The 21,196-nt window shown below is 36.6% G+C and overlaps 1 protein-coding gene across 3 annotated transcripts in view; it reads right to left on the bottom strand.

Annotated features, from left to right (window-relative positions):
- Positions 1–21,196, bottom strand: part of Sema1a (Semaphorin 1a) — a 1,123,890-nt gene that overhangs the window by 259,964 nt on the left and 842,730 nt on the right. The gene's annotated exons all lie outside the window — the stretch shown is intronic.

Genomic DNA, 21,196 nt, shown 5'->3' on the forward strand with positions numbered 1-21,196 from the left:
GGAAATCGAAAATCTACCGAGAAAATGTAAGTTATACCCCACCAATTTACCAACCAAGAATGGAGGCATCTTCAGTACAAACAGGTACAAGTTTTAATATTTTCTCAATGATACCAGAGTTTGATCCAAAAACAACGGACATCAATGATTGGATAGAGATCATTCAATATAATGCTAACTTGTACAAGTGGCCAGATAATTTGATGATTTTTCAAGCTTTAAATAAACTAAAAGGTAATGCCAAGCTGTGGTTGGATAACTATATAGAAAGCGAGTTGGGTTGGTCACAGTTTACTTGGGAAAATTGGAAAAATATTTTCATATCAACTTTTCAGCCTAGCCGAAATGCATTCAAGCTATTAATGGACTTAGTAAATCATAGGCCAACTGAGGGTTGTTCGTTATATGATTTTTACTTTGAACATATAGCTAAAATCGACAAATTAAAAGTGAAATTTTCTGACGCTGATAAAGTTTCTTTGATTTGTGGAGCTATCAAAGTAGTTGTTTACAGCTGATTCTCGGCCTCCCCCCACCACTATGACGTATTAATTGCTTTTTTTATTGGTTGTTGTTTGGTGAAGTTTTTTTTGTTGTGCAGTGAAGTCAAGGCGTTGTGACCTTGAAGTGTCTGGTGCATGGATCGTTCAGATTTTTTTTTCATATGAGATTTTGTGTGTTTATGTGTGTGTGTAGGAGAATGCACGGTACAGGGTTTCATCATGTGCTTGTTTGTCTATGTACAAACATACGTCTGCATACTTCGAAGATCCTCCAAGTAATAAATGCTCCATCGGTGTTAGGGCACCAAGTTAGTAGTGGAGTGACGTCACAGCAATAACCGTTCAACGGCTAGAGAGCGACATGTTCACTCCACGACGTGTGGCAGAGTAATGCGTATTCATCGGTCTGCCCTCACCTCTCCTGAAGCGATGAAGGTTCGCTCTAGCCCCGCTATCCATGGTGACACAACGGCAGCCGAGGACTGTTTGCCTAGCGTCTACCCTCTCCGAGACCGCAACGACCACTGCTTGCTCGTATATCGACATCTGTTATCGCATTCAGTTGGGAGGTAATCTTGGCGCATGTAGTTGAGAAGTGGGGTTGGCTATGACGTCTTGACGGGTCCTATCAGAGTGTATTTAAGAAGCGTACGAGTGTTGGCTATGTCAGTTTACATCAAGTGAGTTAGTGAGAACTATTATATAAAATGTATTCCTGTGACTGTGGTAAATCTTTCACTCGTAGTGATAATCTTCGTCGGCATCAGCTCCAGAGTTGCCAAGGAGGGCCTGCAGTGAAACGGGTGAGAGTGGATAATGCAACACCTATGTATACGTGCAATTGTTGTAATGTGACAATTCCTATGAGCCAAGTGAATTCTCACCGAAGAACCATGAGTCATAAAAATAATGCATGTGTTCAATTGTCTGACGGTGTTCAAATTATAACGAATGCATTCAATTGCCGCATTGCTACATACAGGGTGGAGAGTTCGATTGTAACCAGTGACTACATGTCATTTTTCAATAAGATTAGGCAGAAGGTCATTGAATTACTGGAATCAGCCATCAGGATCCATAAAAGCATCAAGGTGAATATGGAAGTTTTTGGGAATTATATTCTTCAGACTGATGATTCGAGGGACACGAAGTCATTTAATTCCCAAAATAAAATAGTGGACCAATCTTCAGATTTGAATGCTGTTTTTGATGGATTCCGTGATGTAATTGTGGCTCAAACGACTGAGTTCCAGGATCGCGACTCAGGTATTTATTTTTTAAAAATTTCAATAAGATTGAATAGTAATATTTTTTTTTTATAATTCAGTTGGACTTGTGAAAAAATATTGTTTCTCGAGGTCAACATTAATAAATACAGTCCACTGGAAGGACGTTCATATGTGAAGCTGCCTCAATGTATTCAATGGAAGAAAGCTGTTGTGAATGTTCGTAATGAAGATCAATATTGTTTTGCTTGGGCTATAACATCAGCATTATATCCTGCAGATAGTCGAGTGTCCGAACTTACGTCATATCCACATTTTTCCACTGTTTTAGATGTCACAGGTATGGATTTTCCGGTTAAAGTTAATAATAAGAGTATCGAAATATTCGAAGATAGGAATGATATTTCAATTAATGTTTACGGTTTAGAGAGTACATTTGAGAAGGGTAAAATGAAGTATGAAGTGATTGGTCCATTGCGATACTCACAGAGAAGACTCCGGAGACATGTCAATTTGTTGTTTATAACTGATGACTCCGGTAATGGTCACTATTGTTGGATCAAAGATCTTTCAAGATTAGTTTCTAATCAACTATCAGCTCATAGACAGAAAAAATATTTTTGTGACGGATGTTTGATATATTTTTCTGATGAGAGATTGCTTTTACGTCATAATATGTATGATTGTAATCACATTAGTACCACAACACCAACTACTAATTTAAAGATCAATAAATATGGTAGAATGGTTGCGGAAAATAAACTAATGTTTGAAAACTTTGAGAGGCAAATGAGGGTGCCATTTGTAGTGTATGCTGATTTTGAATCAGTGCTTAAACCGATTCATGTGAATGAGCCAAATCCTGAAAGTTCATACACGATTAAAACATTCAAACATGCCCCATATTCATTTGCTTATTTGATAAAGTGTTCATATAATGATGATTTGTCAAAATTTGTTACATATAGGGGTGTAGATGCAGCTCAGAAATTTGTGAGTAGCATTGAAGATGATTTGAAAGAGATACATGAAAATCATCTCAGAAACCCTAAACCGATGGATACACAAACTGACGAAGAAGAAGAACAGTTTGCTGCAGCCAGAACTTGTGGTATATGTAATAAAGCATTTACTGATGGTGAAGTCAAAGTAAGAGATCATTGTCATGTCACAGGAAAGAAAAGATCACATGCCGCTCACTCGAAATGTAATTTAAATTTCAAAATACCAAACTTCATACCTATCATTTTTCATAATTTAAGTGGTTATGATTGTCATTTATTCATAAAAGAATTGTATAGGAATAAAGAGAAAGTTGATGTTATCCCGCAAACTAAAGAGAAATATATATCTTTCACGAAGCATCTCTTCACACACAGCTATACCGATAAAGATGGTGTGGTTAGGAAGAATTATCTCAAAATGAGATTTATCGATAGTTATAAATTTATGACTAATTCGTTGGAGAAGTTGGGTGCAAACTTGACCTCCGATCAATGTTTGGAGATGCACAAACATTTCCCACAAATTGAGAAATTCAATTTGATGAGACAGAAAGGTGTATTTCCATATAGTTTTGTTGATGACATTGACAAATTGAATTATCCATTACTTCCGACAAAAAATCAGTTTTATGACACACTCAATTGTGAACATATATCGGAAACTGATTATGATAGGGCTAGAAAAGTTTGGAATTTATTCGAGTGTCAGAATTTGGGGGAATACTCTGATTTGTATTTGAAGTCGGATGTATTGCTACTATGTGATATTTTTGAAAACTTCCGCACCACAAGTTTAGAGATATATAACTTAGATCCGGCACAATATTACACTGCACCTGGATTATCATGGGATGCCATGTTGAAGTTCACTAATGTTGAATTGGAATTACTAACTGACATTGATATGATTCACTTTTTTCAAAAAGGTATACGAGGTGGAATTAGTCAATGTAGCGAGAGGAAACATATAGCAAATAATAGATTTTTACCCAATTATAATCCCAACGAACCTTCCACATTCATTACATATTTAGATGCAACAAATCTATACGGTCACAGTATGTCACAACCTCTACCAACAAGTGAATTTACATGGTTGACACCAAATGAAATTCTTAATCTCGATGTGATGGATGTGAGTACTGATAGTCCGTATGGGTATGTATTTGAAGTGGACATTCATTATCCACAAGAGTTGCATGATAAACATTCTGACCTTCCATTTTTAGTCGAAAAAATAATACCACCTCGTACACAATCGAAAATTCCCAAATTAATTCCAAATTTGAATGATAAAAGAAAATATATTGTTCATTATAGGAATCTACAGCAAGCTGTCAAAAATGGATTGATTGTAATGAATACACATAGAGTATTGAAATTCAAACAATCATGCTGGATGAAACCCTATATAGATCTTAATACTGAAATGCGTAATAGGTCTAACAACAAATCTGTTAAAGATTTCTATAAACTAATGAATAATGCGGTGTATGGAAAGACAATGGAGAATGTAGATAATCGAATTGATGTTAGACTCGTTACACATTGGGAAAATATAAAGAAAAATATAGGTGCCAGCACTCTCATAGCCAAACCAAATTTCAAAAATTGTTCAATTTTCACTGATAATTTCGTTGCCATTCAATTGGGTAGAGTGAAGGTTCATTACGATAAACCATTATATTTGGGATTTTCCATATTAGAATTATCTAAAACAGTCATGTATGACTTTTTCTATGGATGCATCAAACAACACTTTGATGAAAATGTCTCTTTACTTTACACAGATACCGACTCGCTCATTCTTAAAGTAAACACAGAAAATTTTTATGAATTCATAAAAACTAACATAAGTAGATTTGATACATCCAATTACAGTATAGTTAACCAATTCAATATTCCAGTAACAAGTTCAGTCTTGGGTAACTTCAAAGATGAATTTCCAAATGATCCAATCATGAGTTTTTATGGTACAGGTGCTAAAGCATATTATGTGAAATCTGTTGATGGTGAATTTAAGAAAGCCAAAGGGGTTAAACGATCTGTAATAAAGAATGAATTGACATGCGAAGATTATCAAAAAATCGTCGAACAAGGTGGTATGATATTCAGAAAGATGAATTCATTTAGAAGCGTGTTACATGATATGTATACTGAATTAAAAAATAAAGTTGCATTATCATATCACGACGATAAACGATTTATCATTCCGAATACTACCCACACTCTTCCTTGGGGTCATAATGATATTGAATTTTATGAAAACGATCCAAATGAGAACATTCGTTGGATAAGTAATATTATTCAACAATCACAATCTCAGGAGACTCCATTGGATCAATTGATTAATTTATTATCTGCCGAGATCAATGATTGAAATATCATTCAATATCTTCAAAACCGGAAAATTCAATATTGATATTTATGTAGCCATTTATAATTAATAATATATGATAGAAGTAATGTGATATTAATGTATTATGTATGTATGTATATGTATTACTGTAATGAATATAAAATGATTAAAATTTTATTTGTATTATTTCTATTTCCCTAATCAATTACTGCAATATATAGTATAATGTAAATGACAGAAATATCAGTTTGAAGAGAATCATCGTAGAGTGCACAATGTCTAAAACAATCGATAAGTTTGGTAGAAAAAGAAAATGGGGTGGTAATGTCATTCGAGGTCCTCCTGGGAATGGTTTTAAATTAACAAAAGATGGTCATTATGACATGCAAAGGAAAATATTGAAAAATACAAGTGAACCAATTGACAAGAGTGATTGTGTAACTGTATCATATCTTGAGGGGAAATTAATGGAGCAAAGGAAGTTATACTTCTAGCCCTACAAGCTGCAATACAATCCACAATAGGCAATATTGCTCGGGACGCCCGGCAAGCATTTAACGATAAAATTGCAGAGGCTCGGATAACTTTCACTCGTAAATTTGACAAACTTACAAGTGATGTAGACATAAAAATGTCTGACATAACAGCGTCTACAAATAAAAAATTTGATGCTATGTCAAACATAACAGGGACTACAATGAAAAAGTATGATGTACTGGAACAGAGAGTTGAAGTATTGGAGAAAAACCATAAAGAAGTTTTGGAGAGAAACTATAAAGTCAGGCCATCATCATCAGGTGGACTGGGATATCCAGGACTGAACATTAATCCAAATCATAGAATAATACAACCAAAACCAAAACCAACTGATGATGTATTAATGGAACCAACATGGTGAATGTATTCCCTCGTTAGGTTAGGTTAATAGCTACGTTAGGTTAGCTGCATACTTACGTTAGGTTAGGTGTTAGGTTAGTATTCCCTCGTTAGGTTAGGTTAATAGTTACTGTAGGTTAGGTTAGGTTAGGTTAGGTTAGGTTAGGTTAGGTGTTCGGTTGCATAGCGGTAGGTTAGCGTACTAGGTTAGGTTACGTTAATACATACGATAGGTTAGGTGTTCGGTTGCATAGCGGTAGGTTAGCGTACTAGGTTAGGTTACGTTAATACGTTAATACGTTAGGTTAGGTGTTCGGTTGCATATTATGTTACGAACGCGCGCGCGAAGAGGGCGTAGATGTCTCTCCAGATGTCCCGCCTACCTGGGGCCGGAGGCCCCACCCACCTGGGCGGAGCCCAGGCAGTGGGCGGGGCCCGTTAGGGCCACGCCCCCCCCCCCCCCCCCCCCCCCCCCCGTCGCCACCAACTTTTCGGATACCCCGCCCCTTTCCGAAGCCCCGCCCCCTTTCCGAAGCCCCGCCCCTCCCCTCCCCGAAGCCCCGCCCCCCGACTCCCAACATTTGCGCATGTACACCCCTACCCTCATCGCGCATGTGCGCTCCCACCATTTTCCCACCGCTCACGCATCGAAGTCGATACCCTCCGGAGAGCACTCCACAACATTCAGTTCGAGAAGTCATCTCATCGAGAGCAGTCCACTCCACAACAAGGCAGTACGTTCCAACGACCAACTTGATATTTGAGTAAGTAAATTAGGAATGTTATTTTTTATATCAACTAACTTTGTATTATTTCTTCTTTTTCAGAATGGCAACCAATACACAGGAGGTGAATAATGCTGTGGCGTCTATTCTGCCGGTGTCCGCTGACCAGGAGGAGGCAGCATCTTCGAGAGCGGTGACGGTTGACCAGCCAACCACTTCGCGTTCGCGAGTTAGGTGCAGATCTTCTAGCCCTGACTTATTCGAGGAGGAGGAGGAAGTCAGGGCTGTGAAGAAGGTTTGCCAACGACCTGCAGCAAAGGTTGGTCCTATTTCAAAGTACCGAGCTACTTGCAATAGGACTAATCCTTATGCAGGTAGTTTTTCGACCTCTCGTAAGAGGGCCTCCACACCAGCAGCAGCACCAGCAGCAGTGGAAATTCCGAGGAGTCCTTCTCCGGAGTTGGTGATATTGTCGCCGTTGGTGACGCGACTACCACCGCTGCCAGCGACACCGGCGGATCCTGAGGTGTTGGTGCCACAGCCTATCGGAGAGGTTAGTGAAAAGATGAGTGTTTTTCTGCAGAGATGCAAGAAAGCAGAACGAGCTGCCCGATCTAGCGAGGCCGAGTTGGTTACCATGAAGCGACAAATGGCTGAAATGGATAACCGACGGAGGGAACTCCAAAAGGAAATGGCCGAAATAGATCGGAATTATGCATCTCTGCAGGAAAGGTGTAAAGCAAAGACCTCTTCGATAGAGCTGTACAAAAAAGTAGTGACAGTTATGGACACTCTTTTTGTAGATGAAGTGTAAATGTAAGATTAGTTTTAGGTTAGTTAGGAGTATTTAATTATGGTAGTTTTAAGTTTATATTTGTTAAGTTTATATTGAATAAAGGAAAAGGAAGTGAAATAAAGGGTGTACACTGTTTTTTGGTTTGGTACACATTGAACAATGCGATGGTTGGAGCATTTTTCTTCACTTCCTCTTATTATCATTATTATTTTTTTATTTCAATTCCAAGTTCTTCTAGACAAATACCTCACATCAATTTTTGTGTTCTCTAATCACTTGTAAATAATTTCATGTGAAGAAAATTTAAAAAATAAAAAAATAGACATGTTTCATAGTGAAATCGACAAGTATATTTCATTTGTATTTTATCCATTCAAGTATCTCTTTCATTGAATATGTCTTATGTCACTTTGCAATTTACCCCTACTCATTGAATATGTCTTATGTCACACTACAATTTACCCCTACTCAATGTTCCACTCCTCTCCCACTCCCTCTCGAAAGTATAAAAGTAGAAATCATCTGATGAAACATTCAGTTGATCAGCTAGCATCGAGATGGAACCCGATTCAACCTCCGAACCCTATAGCTGCCCGGATCAGGGGTACAACTTCAATTACTGGGATAACAGCCAGGTACAGGTTGTCTCTTCCACCACGGAACCCCACAGTCCGCCATACGAATACCGGGATCACGACATCAGGATGCAAGTTCAGCATGTCACTGGCAGTGACGAAGGACACTTGGATGACTCGGAATATCCAGATCCTGACGGATGGTGGGACCCTGCTTATGATGACATTGTCCCAATGAGTAGCGACGACGACGATGATGACGACGACGACTCTGGTGATGATGCTGATGACGAGCTTGACGTTAGACGTCCTCCACCATCCCCTATCCTCATCGAGGATAGTCCTCCGCCATCCCCAATCCTAATCGATGATGATGTCCTCAATTCCGATGATGACATATAATCATCTACTCGTCCATCATTTCCTTTCCTTTCCTTCCACGGAGTACACACTTTTTGGTTGGTGTACACGAGGCACTGCGAGGCTGGGGCAGTGTCTTCCTCCCTTCCTCTCCCTCTTATTAGTTTTTTTTCCATAATAATCACTAGAATTTCTCCTAATAATCGCTCAGAGTTTCATTCTTGATGTTTTCGAATCTCAAACACTGTTCTACATTTCACCCCCTCCATTTCATTTCTTCCAATATAAATATAGCAACAATCCCAGTTCTATATCATTCTTCCACAATGTCGAGTACAGGACCCATCCAAGTACATGAAATAGATTCAACGTCTGATCATTTGAGTACAACCTTCGCTCAATTTCTGCAGCGAATCTATGATCTTCCTGATGATTTCGCAGAACGAGTGGAACAAGGTATTCAGGACGACATAGATGCTGTTGACGATAATAATGCGGATGATGTGATTAGTATATCATCTGATTCAGCTGATTATGACGACGACGACATCATGAGTATATCATCTGATTCAGATGACTACTATGAGGATGATATCATTAGTATATCATCTGATTCAGATGACGATACCATAATTATTGTTTCTGATGATGAGGAGCGTTAGTCCATATCATTGCATGGATTAATAAAAAAATAACAGCCCTTTTCAGGGCTACAATTAAAGACTGAAACAATAAAAAAAATAGCTCTTTTCAGAGCTACCATTATACTTTCAAACAGAAACAGATTCATACCATTGTTAACATTATGTTAACATTATAATCTCAAACGAAATATATGTATGTGAAAGTATTCATCATTATATGCATATGAATGATTGACAAATGCCAACTTCAACTTTCATTTAAAGTAGTACTCATCATATGCATAGATATTCAATGACTATCAAATTCCAAATTTCGACTTTTCAGTCAAAGTAGTAATTTATTTGTCATATAATGTATAGATATTCAAAGACTAACAAATTTCCAACTTAGACTTTTATTAATCAAAGTATTCATTTGTCACATAATCTATGAATACTAATACAACTAACTACTGTTTGTGTGAATAATGTAGCCCTGAAAAGGGCTGTTGTTTTTTTTTTGACCAGTAGGTCCACGGTTATTGTGCCACAGGTTGGACATTATTACATATAATACATGTAGATACTCGGGTGAAGTTTGTTAGTGGCCTCTCGCAAGCTTCACACCAATTCTGTCCCATTTCCATAATTGAGACAGTGTTGTGGGTGTTGACATGGGCATACCACCCTCCATTATTGTTTCTATGCGAATAAAACCGAAAGCAGCACCAACATAGTTTTTTGTTCTCTCCATCTATTGTGCTGATCAATACGTATGCATCCAATGCACAATACAAATCCAAGGGATCTTCCAGTGTCTCACTGACATTGAGTGTTCGCATACCGATCCTCATAGCACCATCACCTTCAGTTGTGTCAGCTTCTATCCCTTCATCATCTCCTTCTTCATCCATGACCCTCTCAAACTCCATCACGTCATCATCTTCGTCGCTTTGGTTGGCCTCGTTTTCAACTTCGTCTATCTCATCTTCATCGACTCCAACATCTTCTGCTTCAACTATTACTTCCTCTAGCGGAACATTGACATCCTCATCATCTGATTCGTCTATCCAATTGTTTTCATCAACAGCAGCTATTCTATTTAATGCAGCATTTATTTTTGCAGAATTCATCTTGTTGTTGTTTGCTCACAGTTGTAGAGAGTGAATGAATGAACTCTAGGTTTGCAAGTCAACTTATATAGGAGGTGATGCGACTCCCACTTGACTCGTTTAGAGTGGAATAGTAGGAGAAGTTATCCCACTATACTTCCACATGATGTTGATTTGTATAAATAGAGATCGTAGGTATAGGAGAGAGCATTCAGAGTTTCTGTAAGTCATCTCTTTATATTTCTAATCGAATTAGTAAAATGCCGTTTCCAAAAGAGTGGAATGAAAAACCAAAAGTGTGTGTCTACCCAATGATGATTGCAGGGGCTATTGTGTGCTACTTTTGTCAAATAAGTAGACCTAAGGATTCAATCAATCCATGTACTGGTATGTGTAGTGATTGCGTGTTGCGGATTCAACTATCGCCTCCTTCTCATCCACCGAAGCGAACAAAATCGGATTATCGTCAACAACAGTTACAGTGTCTGAAGTGTTCCGAACCTATAATATTTAACAATATAGGTATCTGTAGAAATATTTGTGGTATCTGTGCTGCCGTTCCAACTCCACTGCAACGTTGTTTGCGTTGTGATACATATTCCATGAATTGTTGGAATCATGTATGCAATGCATGTAGAAGTACTTGGGATCTGTGTGAGAAGGTTGGTCAACTCTACCCCAATAGGAGAATCCATTTTTTTCAATGTTGGTGTTTGACGCACGAGCAACAACTATTGAGGAATAGAGTCAAAGAACGTTCCACATCCACAGAGACATATTAACATTTTTCATTTTTTATTATCGTTATTGTCCTCTATTATTAATAAATATATATATATTTTGAATTTATTTGTATTATTTTCTAACATTTAAAAATACATGCATGCAACACAAAGTTTTCCTCTTAAATGACAAAGATTGTTACATGCGTGAATAGTTTAGTGAGAGAGCGCATGTGCCAGTTGATGAAAGAGCGCATGCGCTAGTTTATTTTCTTCTATAAATGGTGAGGTCTCAGTAACATCATCACCTTTCCTATCCACATTCTATTGCTATCACATATCATTCCTCAGACCTTAATAATCATGAGCTCTATGCCGCTATTGATTGCTGAAGATGGTTCACCACTTGTTGATATCGATCAGACTGATTTTGAAAATATTCCAGTATTACATTTATCGAGTCAAGATTCGATAAATGATTTTGATATTAACGACTTCGTTAACTTTGCAGATGTGCCAGAACCAAATGAGCAAATTATTATTGAAAATCCGATCGTTTCGCAATTATCATCACTCAAACACTCTTCATCTACCCTTCCTCTTGGTGTTGATAAGAAATCTAGAACAATCAAGAGGAAGGTTACTAAGGCATCTTCATCGATTGTCACTGACTTTAAAGAAAAGAAAGAATCCAAAAGTGTTGTGCGACAGAAAAAACCCGCAACGAAAAGTGACAGATCGAAGAGGAAGCCAAAAGGTACTCCTAAAGAAATGAAGAGTGATTTGAAAGCTGAACCGCTATCTTCTTTCAGCCCCCTCCATCGGTTTGGGGAAATGAAAAGGAAAGCAAAATGCCGTCTTGTAAAGGCACAGATGACTATTGCTGAACTTGAAAAGAGTGAGCGAGCTATTAATGCTAATAATGAAACTCTTGAAGCATTAGATGCCAAGATTGCATTAGCGAAGGTTGAATTGGCTAGAATGTCTAAAGATGCTGATGAACTCCGTTCAAAAATTGTAAAGATAAGCAATTCCATCAACGTTCGAGAATGCAAGCTCAGGCTGAGCTTGAGGAGTCGACTAAGCTTTATGAGACAGCATTATCAGTGAGAGATAATTGGCAAAAAGAGTTGGATACTGCATTTCAAAGTGACGGCGATTAGTTTTGGGAATGATAATGTGTTTTCAATATCGTGAGTTGAAAAATATAAGCGGGAATGGAGTATACAATTAATTTGGTTTGGTATACACAGAACATTGCGAATGGCTGGGGCAATGTTTACCGCTGCAATATTTTTCAGTTCACATACTTATAATTGAAATGAAAACAATAATGAACTTTAATATTACTTTATTCATAAAAGTCACTATTATATACATTTAAACCATATTTGATTCATCAATCCAAGAATTTTGTTCGCTAGGAAGGCCTAACCACTTTACATATACTTTATTTTTTCTTCTCTTCAACACCTTCTCAATCAGATATACGTCAGGATTCTCGGTTCGTAATAACTCTTCTTCGTAAAAACATCCTCTAATCGGCTGTTCATTCATATCTTCAAGATTATAAGTCGTTGGGATGGTTTTATTAATTTTAACAATCTTGAATAGCTCCGTGGTAAAATTCGCAGTGTAAGACTTTTCAAAAATATGTTTGTATTTACTTATACGTACAATATCATTTAATTGGAATTTGGGTTTACTTCGTCTTCCTCCAATTCCATTGATACCCTTGAATTTTAATTTTGTTGTTGAATCAACATTGATGGGTGCCATACCTATTGTACGATGAACTTTATTATTATATCTACTAGTTATAATTGGAAGAATATCAAGCCATTTGTGGTGACCTCTCATCGAAAATTCCTTGTAGAGCCATGCCTTTATTGTACGAATCACTCTTTCTGCTATAGCTGCCTTCTTTGTGCTAAATGTTGAATAATGATTGATATTATATTCTCGCATGAGAGATGAGAAGCTTTTATTGAAAAATTCTTTCCCTTGATCGCTTTGTATGTGTTTGGGGGAGTATTTGGCTTCTTTCAGTACATGTTTCATTGCATTAGTTACTGTACTACCTGTTTTATCTTTAACTGCTACAGTCCACAGATATTTGGAGTAACAATCTATCACTACAAGTATATATCGGTATCCTTCATTACTTTTTGCATAAGGTTGCAGTTCAGCTAAATCTATTTGCCATAGATCTGCAAAACCTTTGATGGTGGTTATTCTTCTACGAAAATTACGTCTTGCAGGTTTATGTAATTCATTAACAACTTGTCGTTTGACATCACTTATTTCATTAGTCATTCTATTTCAATATGATTAAAGAGAAAAGGTGATAATGTTACTGCATTGAATGATGATGTGACAGTGATCATTACATGTGAATATGTTAATATATTATACCTTCTTCACGTAATTCTTCAATTATTGAAATTATTTCATTATCATGTCCGGTATGTCCGGCTGACTTTGAAGCTACCAATAGTCGTAGGCGAGCAACTAACTCTTTCGGTGAATTCCAGTACACATAATTCACAGGTTTAGAATTATATATTTTCTCCATTTTCACTCGTTTGAGTGCTCCACCAATTTTACTTCTACTTCTTATTGGATATTGTCGTGAGTCTAATAGAGGTTTGATAACTTCACGAAATTTTTTAGAATTTGTATTTTTAAAACCATTCTTCAGATGATATTGTTTATATGGAGCATTCGTTATTTTCAATATTTTGGAATATACTTGACGAGTTTCTTCATTATCAACATCTTGTGGATTCTTCAAAAAAATCATATCATACAATTCTGGACTACCTGCGCATTCATATTTTTTCACTTTATTAGCATCCCAAAATGAAATGTTTCCATCTTTGAAATTTACCACTAGACTTCCCATTTTCAGCTTTTGTGTAATTGGATCCATACGTACGCCAAATGTTCCATCATATGCTGGATTTCTAGATTTTATATTATTCAAATGTTTCATCAAAACATCTTCACCACTTTCATTCATAACAGGTGAGATGTCAGGATCCGAGGAATCGATGTGGGACGATGATGGTGTTTCGAATAGAGTTGTTCTCATATCGTCTTGAAGTGTGCTCGTGTCACTATTCACAGATGATACACTACCAAAAGATTGTTTTCTTCCTATTGGAGTACTCATGGGATAATTTGAAGTAGATTGAACAGTTCCATGATTTGGTGATAACACTGGTGATTTAGAAGTAGCGTTTGATGATAAAACATTCAATGGTTTCATTATGGGCTCATACAATCTTTCAAGTGTCGTACGATTTTCAATATTATCATTCTTGATAGAGTTGAATTTCTGCCTGACAGCTTCTGTTGTCTCTACTAGTTGACGTTTCAAATTTATTTCATTGTTTTTATTTTCAGGATCTTTTTTTGTATTCATAATGCCCTTTTTTTTGAATTAAAGCTTAATTCGTTGGTGAAGTGACCACTACAATATTCAGTGATCGAATAAGTTCCAAAAACAAGATCATGGGTATATAAAACTATCGAATCCTTTGCGATATCTACCTTCATCTATTTTTCTATCCTTATCAATGACTAGAAATCCATATTGGTCCTCCCAGCATTTAACACACATCAATTGGAATTGTTTGAATGTTACATCGGGTGAAACATGATCTGAATAAATGTGATGTAAATTCGTCTCATCTTGTTTGAACATTATAATGAAATTGGTATTGTCACGCACTAACTGTTTGGGTACCCGTGAATATGTCTGTGCTAGATAAAAACAATCAACATCCTTATGACGTCCCATACAGAAATATGATCTAATAATATCTTGCTTTTCACATATTACATCATCGAAAATGAAAACAGAATTAGGCTTAGCGTCGGAGGGTTCCACTATTTCTGCATTATTGCTGAATGTATAAAAACCTAATCCTTTTATAGGTTCCAAAACACTTCGCAAGTACTGATATTTAGGTTGATTGAGTGATTTCGAATAGAGATACACATTTCTAAATCTCAGTCCTTGTGGATGTGTTAATAGTGATATCATTGCATTCGTCTTTCCACAATTTGAAGGTCCTATAATGAGTCCTCGAACTGATGATGGAAGTAGTGGACCATGTCTGAATACCCTTTGTCCATTCAATCCACAACCAAATTTCTCATCTAGATTATCTACAGCAAACTTTTCTTTCTGTTTTACAATGCGCATCGTGCCGTGGTTGGAGACTATATAAATGTTATTAGCTTATTCATTTCAATGTGTACCATCAAACGATACGGACGTATTGAAAGTGATCGTAAAATTAAAAGAGGTTGTGGTTTTGTTAATGATTTAATAAACAAACTTCCTTTCGAATTACATCTACCGGAGGTTATCAATACTGTGGACCGGGTACAAAATTGAAACAACGTTTAGCTCGTAACGACCCTGGAATCAATAAATTAGATATTGAATGCAAAAAACACGATATTCAATATTCTAAGCATCCATCCGATCTTGCAGCAAGACATTTAGCCGACAAAGAACTTGAATACAGCGCTTGGGATAGGGTTAAATCGAAGGACGCGAGTATTGGGGAAAGAGCAGCTGCATTACTTGTCACCAACATTATGAAAGCGAAAAGACATATGGGCATGGGTTGTAGTACCAATAAGAAAAAATGTAAGAGGAAACAAACGAAGAAAAATAAAATTAAAAAAGTTGCATTTGGTGCTGGGATAGTCCATAAAGTGCGAAATGTATTGAAGAAAGCTGGTGGGAATCAATTTGTGACGAATAATAGCAAAAAAGCTATCACTGTGGCATTGCAGGCGGCACGTAAATACCTTAAAGCTGCCGGTGGAAAGAAGAAAATCCGCACACCACGCATAATTCCTGTTCCCAAGATCGGTGGACTTTTACCATTGATACCAATTTTTGCTGGACTATCCGCACTAGGAAGTTTGGCGGGAGCTGCTGCTGGTATTACCAAGGCCGTGAATTCGGCAAAAGCCAGCAGAGCGGCTTTAATGGAAGCCAATCGTCACAATAAAACCATGGAGGCTGTAGCATTAGGCAAACGCGGAAGTGGAATATATCTCAAACCATACCGTAAAGGTTTAGGACTATATTTAAAACCATACAAAGCCACAAACAAAACAAAAAACTAATTGAACCCCTACCTCAGAGGCCTCTTACTGATCTCGATCTCAGTTATTATGCACAAAAAATGAAAATTCCACATTTTCGTGTGTTTTTTATGCGTGATAGATTACCATCTTCAGGTCCAAAACAAAACGAGACAGCTATTGTTAATTTAGATGGAATAAGTGGACCAGGAACACATTGGGTGGCATATAAAAAATGTGGGAAAGAAGTCACATATTTCGATAGTTTTGGAGATCTACCCCCACCATTGGAATTGACTCGATTCTTTCGAAAATGTTCGAATGTAAAAATCAAATATAACTATGATCGACAACAGAAATTTAATACAGTTCTCTGTGGTCACTTGTGCTTGCAGTTTCTCTCTAAATAATTTTCCAAATAAAAATGGATTCAACACCAAAACTGGATCGGGAGGCTATCAAGGGAATGGGGTTTTCACTTAGAATGTTTTCAAAATATGGTACCTTGAAAAAAATGGATAAAGTGATGCTTGCAAATATGCCTAAGGAAGTGATACTTGCATGTGTTGCACATGAGATTGCATATGTTTGGGAAAAGTTGCCTAAGCATCTGCAAGATGACATCGATATAATGAAACATAGATATTGTTATGAGCACCACCACCACGATCAAAATTCAGAATCGGATGTTAATGACGGTCCTATACCTCGGAAATCTATGTGTTGTATTTGTAATATAGAGGATGTGAATATTGGTATCAATAAAAATGATACTTATTACAATACAACACCTTCCAAAAAGTGTAAATTGTCTCAAATGTGCTGTTGCTGTGTACAATAATAAATTGAAATGTGTTTCAAAATATTCATCAGTCATGTCACGAAAGTTCGAGCTACAAGCTGTCGGGACAAGTGTCTTGAGTGCGGATTTTTTTCCACCAATTGAATTGGATAGGAACAGTCGTTATGGATTAGGACTTTTGGGATTCTATGGATGCAATACAATCAATAATATAACTGAAGCTAATAACTTAGTTAGTTTTAGAATCAGTAATGACAACTCATCGATACCCCAAAAGTTGACAATTGAAATTCCATGTGGTGCTTATGAAATAGAAGAGATCAATGCCGTCATACAGAAACATATCATGTTCAGATTGTTTCATGATAAAAAACCAAATGATGTCGTTGCAGATGATATTTTCTATCTACACGCCAATAATAATACATTCAAATGTGAAATGCGATCCAAATATGAAATTGATCTGACACATCCAAATTCAATAGCAGAAATGATGGGGTTCGCTCATGAAATATTTCCACCAAATCAGATACATGAATCATCATTACCAATAAACATTACAACTGTGAGACTTATCCGCTTAGATTGCAATATAATATCTGGTTCATATATAAATGGTGAAGAATCCCACATTCTTTTCTCATTCGATATTGATGTTGAACCTGGCTACAATCTTACTAAAGAACCACACAGTATTATATATATGCCTGTCAGTCCAGAAGGTCGTCAATTGATTCACAACATTACAGTGCGTATTTTGGATGAAAAAAATAACCTTATCGATTTTGGAAGTGAAGAAGAGATTTTCATTATTTTGGAATTGAAGAAAATCGAATAACTGTTGTTATGGGTTTCATTTATAATAGACAAAATCGCATTGAACAATCCCAAACGAGTTGCACTATCAAAAAGAAAGGTGTGCATAAAAAGAAGCTCATTCCACAAGTGTATGCTAAACAGTTAGCACATAACGCTCTGTCTGTGAGTGATCTTAAATTTTTGAAATCGATTGGATTGAAAGTGAGAAAATAACAATGGTGCTCGAAACAAACAATGAAAAGTTGAATATATTCAATGAACCAGTGCTCGATCATTCTCTCATAAGTTTACATGAGCACACATATAAGCCCTATGGATCACCGCTATTCAGGAATTCGGATGAAATCAGAATTGCAATCAATAATCAAGATGTTATACTAGATATTGCCGAGAGCTTCATTTACATAGAAGGTAAATTCACCCCCAAAGATGTAGCGAAAACATGCTATCTCTCGAATAATGCAATTGCATTTCTCTTTGACGAAATTCGTTATGAAATGGGAGGTGAACAAGTGGCTGTTGTTAGAAAACCTGGGATAACATCTACAATGAAAACCATGATATCATTTGGACAATCTCATGCTAACACATTATTGACATCTGGTTGGGGACTTTCACAATTGAAGCAAGATATCTTGGATACAAACAGTCATGTTTTTAGTGGAAAACTACCACTGAAATATTTGATGGGTTTTGCTGAAGATTACAACAAAAGTATCTTGAATGCCAAACAGGAATTGATTTTGATTATCGCTCGATCATTCAAAAACTCATATATAGGTGAGGTTGATGCTGATTTGGAAATAAATAAAATCGAATGGAAAATAAGGCATATTGTACCAGATGATAAACACAAGCTCAAACTTTTGAGTAGAATAAACAAAAGCGGTCTGAATGCCAAAATCAAGTTGGCGTATCGTATGTGGGACCTCTATGAACTACCATCATTACGTGGGACTTCTTCAGACATATGGGCCATCAAAACAACTAACGCATTGGAAACTCCTCGTTTTGTCATCATCGCATTCCAAAGTACTACCACATCTGAAGATAGAACACAAGATATTACAAAATTCACAACTGCTGATATCAATAGTATTCGAGTATACTTGAATTCTGAAGTTTATCCATATGAGCGTTGGAATTTGAATTTCGATAAAAAACTTGATGCTCCTGCTTATTATGCTTTTGAGAGTTTCCAGCGAAGTTATTATGATAAAGATATGAGTGAACCTCTGATGGACATTGGACAATTTAGAGAGAATCCACTATTCGTCATCGATTGTTCCCATCAACCGAATGCAACAAAATCATCAACTATTGATATAAAGATTGAGTTTGAGACGAGGAAGACCAAGTTTCCAGACAACACTAAAGTATATGCATTAATTTTGCATGATACAGTTTTAACATACAATGCATTGGATGGTTCAGTTCATAGCAGATATTGACACTTTTTTTTCACTCTATCATGTACTGTTTTATGATCTTTTTTTTTTTTTTATTTGTAACTGACTTATATCATGTATTGTATTTTATATCATATTTATTGTTTTGTAATCATTTTCTATTGTATTTCATCAGATTTAAATAAATAAAACATGAAAATAATACAAAGTTTTTTATTTGACATTATTTATGATTCACAGGAACATACAGACTATCTAAAATAACTTCTTCCTCATAATCATCATTTTCGCGACCATCTTCAATTTCCTCTCGATTTTCATCATTCAATTCAAAGTGATGAATAATCCATTCTGGCAAGTATGGTTGGAGGCTATACAGGAATCTTCTTAGGTTCAGTTCAATCATAACCTCACAAAGTTGCCACAATTCCAATTCATTATCCAAAAATTTGTTGCAAACTTCTGCACCACTCCAATAGTTCTCAGCATCACGAAGGCATAATTCGATTTGTTTTTCATCATAGCATACACTCATATCATAAACGCTTGCATGTTCGGCTCCATCACCCAACACCTTCAATTTAGACGACAAATGTTGAACCGATGATTTGAGATCTACAATATCGACCCAATCTTGACTTGCGTACTGCATCCACATCTTTAAATGGTGGAACTGAAATCGAACAAAAAAAAAAAACAATAAGCAACCTCCAATTTTTCAGTGATATAATACTCACATTCCCATTTTACTTGTAGTTACAAAGTGAGTGTATTCAACTAAGTTAGTAATGTTTATATTTCCATATAATTATCATCTAATATATGAATATTAATAAAACAATAAGAAATTCATTATAATTACTATTATTATTCAATCATATTGAATTTGACTAGAGTTATCGTTTTCACACCAAAAAAAACTTTGTAAGCTATGACCTAAAGAAATTCACTATAAATTATTACTATTATTCAATCATATTGAATTTGACTAGAGATCGCGTTTTCATGCCAGCAAAACTTTGTTGGCTCTGTCCTAAATACATCATCGTATATTTACCACCTGATGAGTTGATACAAGATATATCGTCATCACTGAATTGCAACGAAATACGTTTTGGTAGCCATGTTTTAAATAATTTATCATTGCTCACATCTTGCAAAGTTAATAAAATTGATTTACCAAATCGTGTAGAATAAGTTGACATATTTTTAATTATGTACACTTCATCAATTGGCAATGATGATAAGGCCTTTTGCTCTAGTATTTCAACCTCCTGTACAATCAAATTATTAATTTTATTCAAGTCTACTTTTGAAACGGACATGATGAAAATATATATGAAAATATAAACAATTTCCAACAGACAAATACACTCACCGTCTTCCTTCTATTACGAACTGAATAACACTCTACCAATTGCTAACTGCTGCAGATATATTCGTCTACTGATTTCATAGTGTGCCAGGCATTTCTTTTATATTAAACAGTGTGAGTCACCCCCACCATGAAACCGTGAAAGATTCACATTGCTAGTTGCTATCCACTAGAGATGCCTGACGTCACAGCCAAGCCCATCTCCCAACTTGATGCGATAACAGTTGCCGGTACGAGCAAGCAGTGGTCGTTGCGGTCTCGGAGAGGGTAGACGCTAGGCAAACAGTCCTCGGCTGCCGTTGTGTCACCATGGATAGCGGGGCTAGAGCGAACCTTCATCGCTTCAGGAGAGGTGAGGGCAGACCGATGAATACGCATTACTCTGCCACACGTCGTGGAGTGAACATGTCGCTCTCTAGCCGTTGAACGGTTATTGCTGTGACGTCACTCCACTACTAACTTGGTGCCCTAACACCGATGGAGCATTTATTACTTGGAGGATCTTCGAAGTATGCAGACGTATGTTTGTACATAGACAAAACAAGCACAAGATGAAACCCTGTACCGTGCAGTTCTACCTACACACACACACATAAACACACAAAATCTCATAAGAAAAAAAAATCTGAACGATCCATGCACCATACACTTCAAGGTCACAACGCCTTGACTTCACTGCACAACAAAAAAAACTTCACCAAACAACAACCAATAAAAAAAAGCAATTAATACGTCATAGTGGTGGGGGGAGGCCGAGAATCAGCTGTAAACAACTACTTATCAATGATAGTAATATAA

Source organism: Leptinotarsa decemlineata, unplaced genomic scaffold, assembly GCF_025532065.1.
Source record: "Leptinotarsa decemlineata unplaced genomic scaffold, Ldec_3_MD MMD2_tig00026299_RagTag_RagTag, whole genome shotgun sequence".
In the NCBI taxonomy this organism is placed as follows: Eukaryota; Metazoa; Arthropoda; class Insecta; order Coleoptera; family Chrysomelidae; genus Leptinotarsa; species Leptinotarsa decemlineata.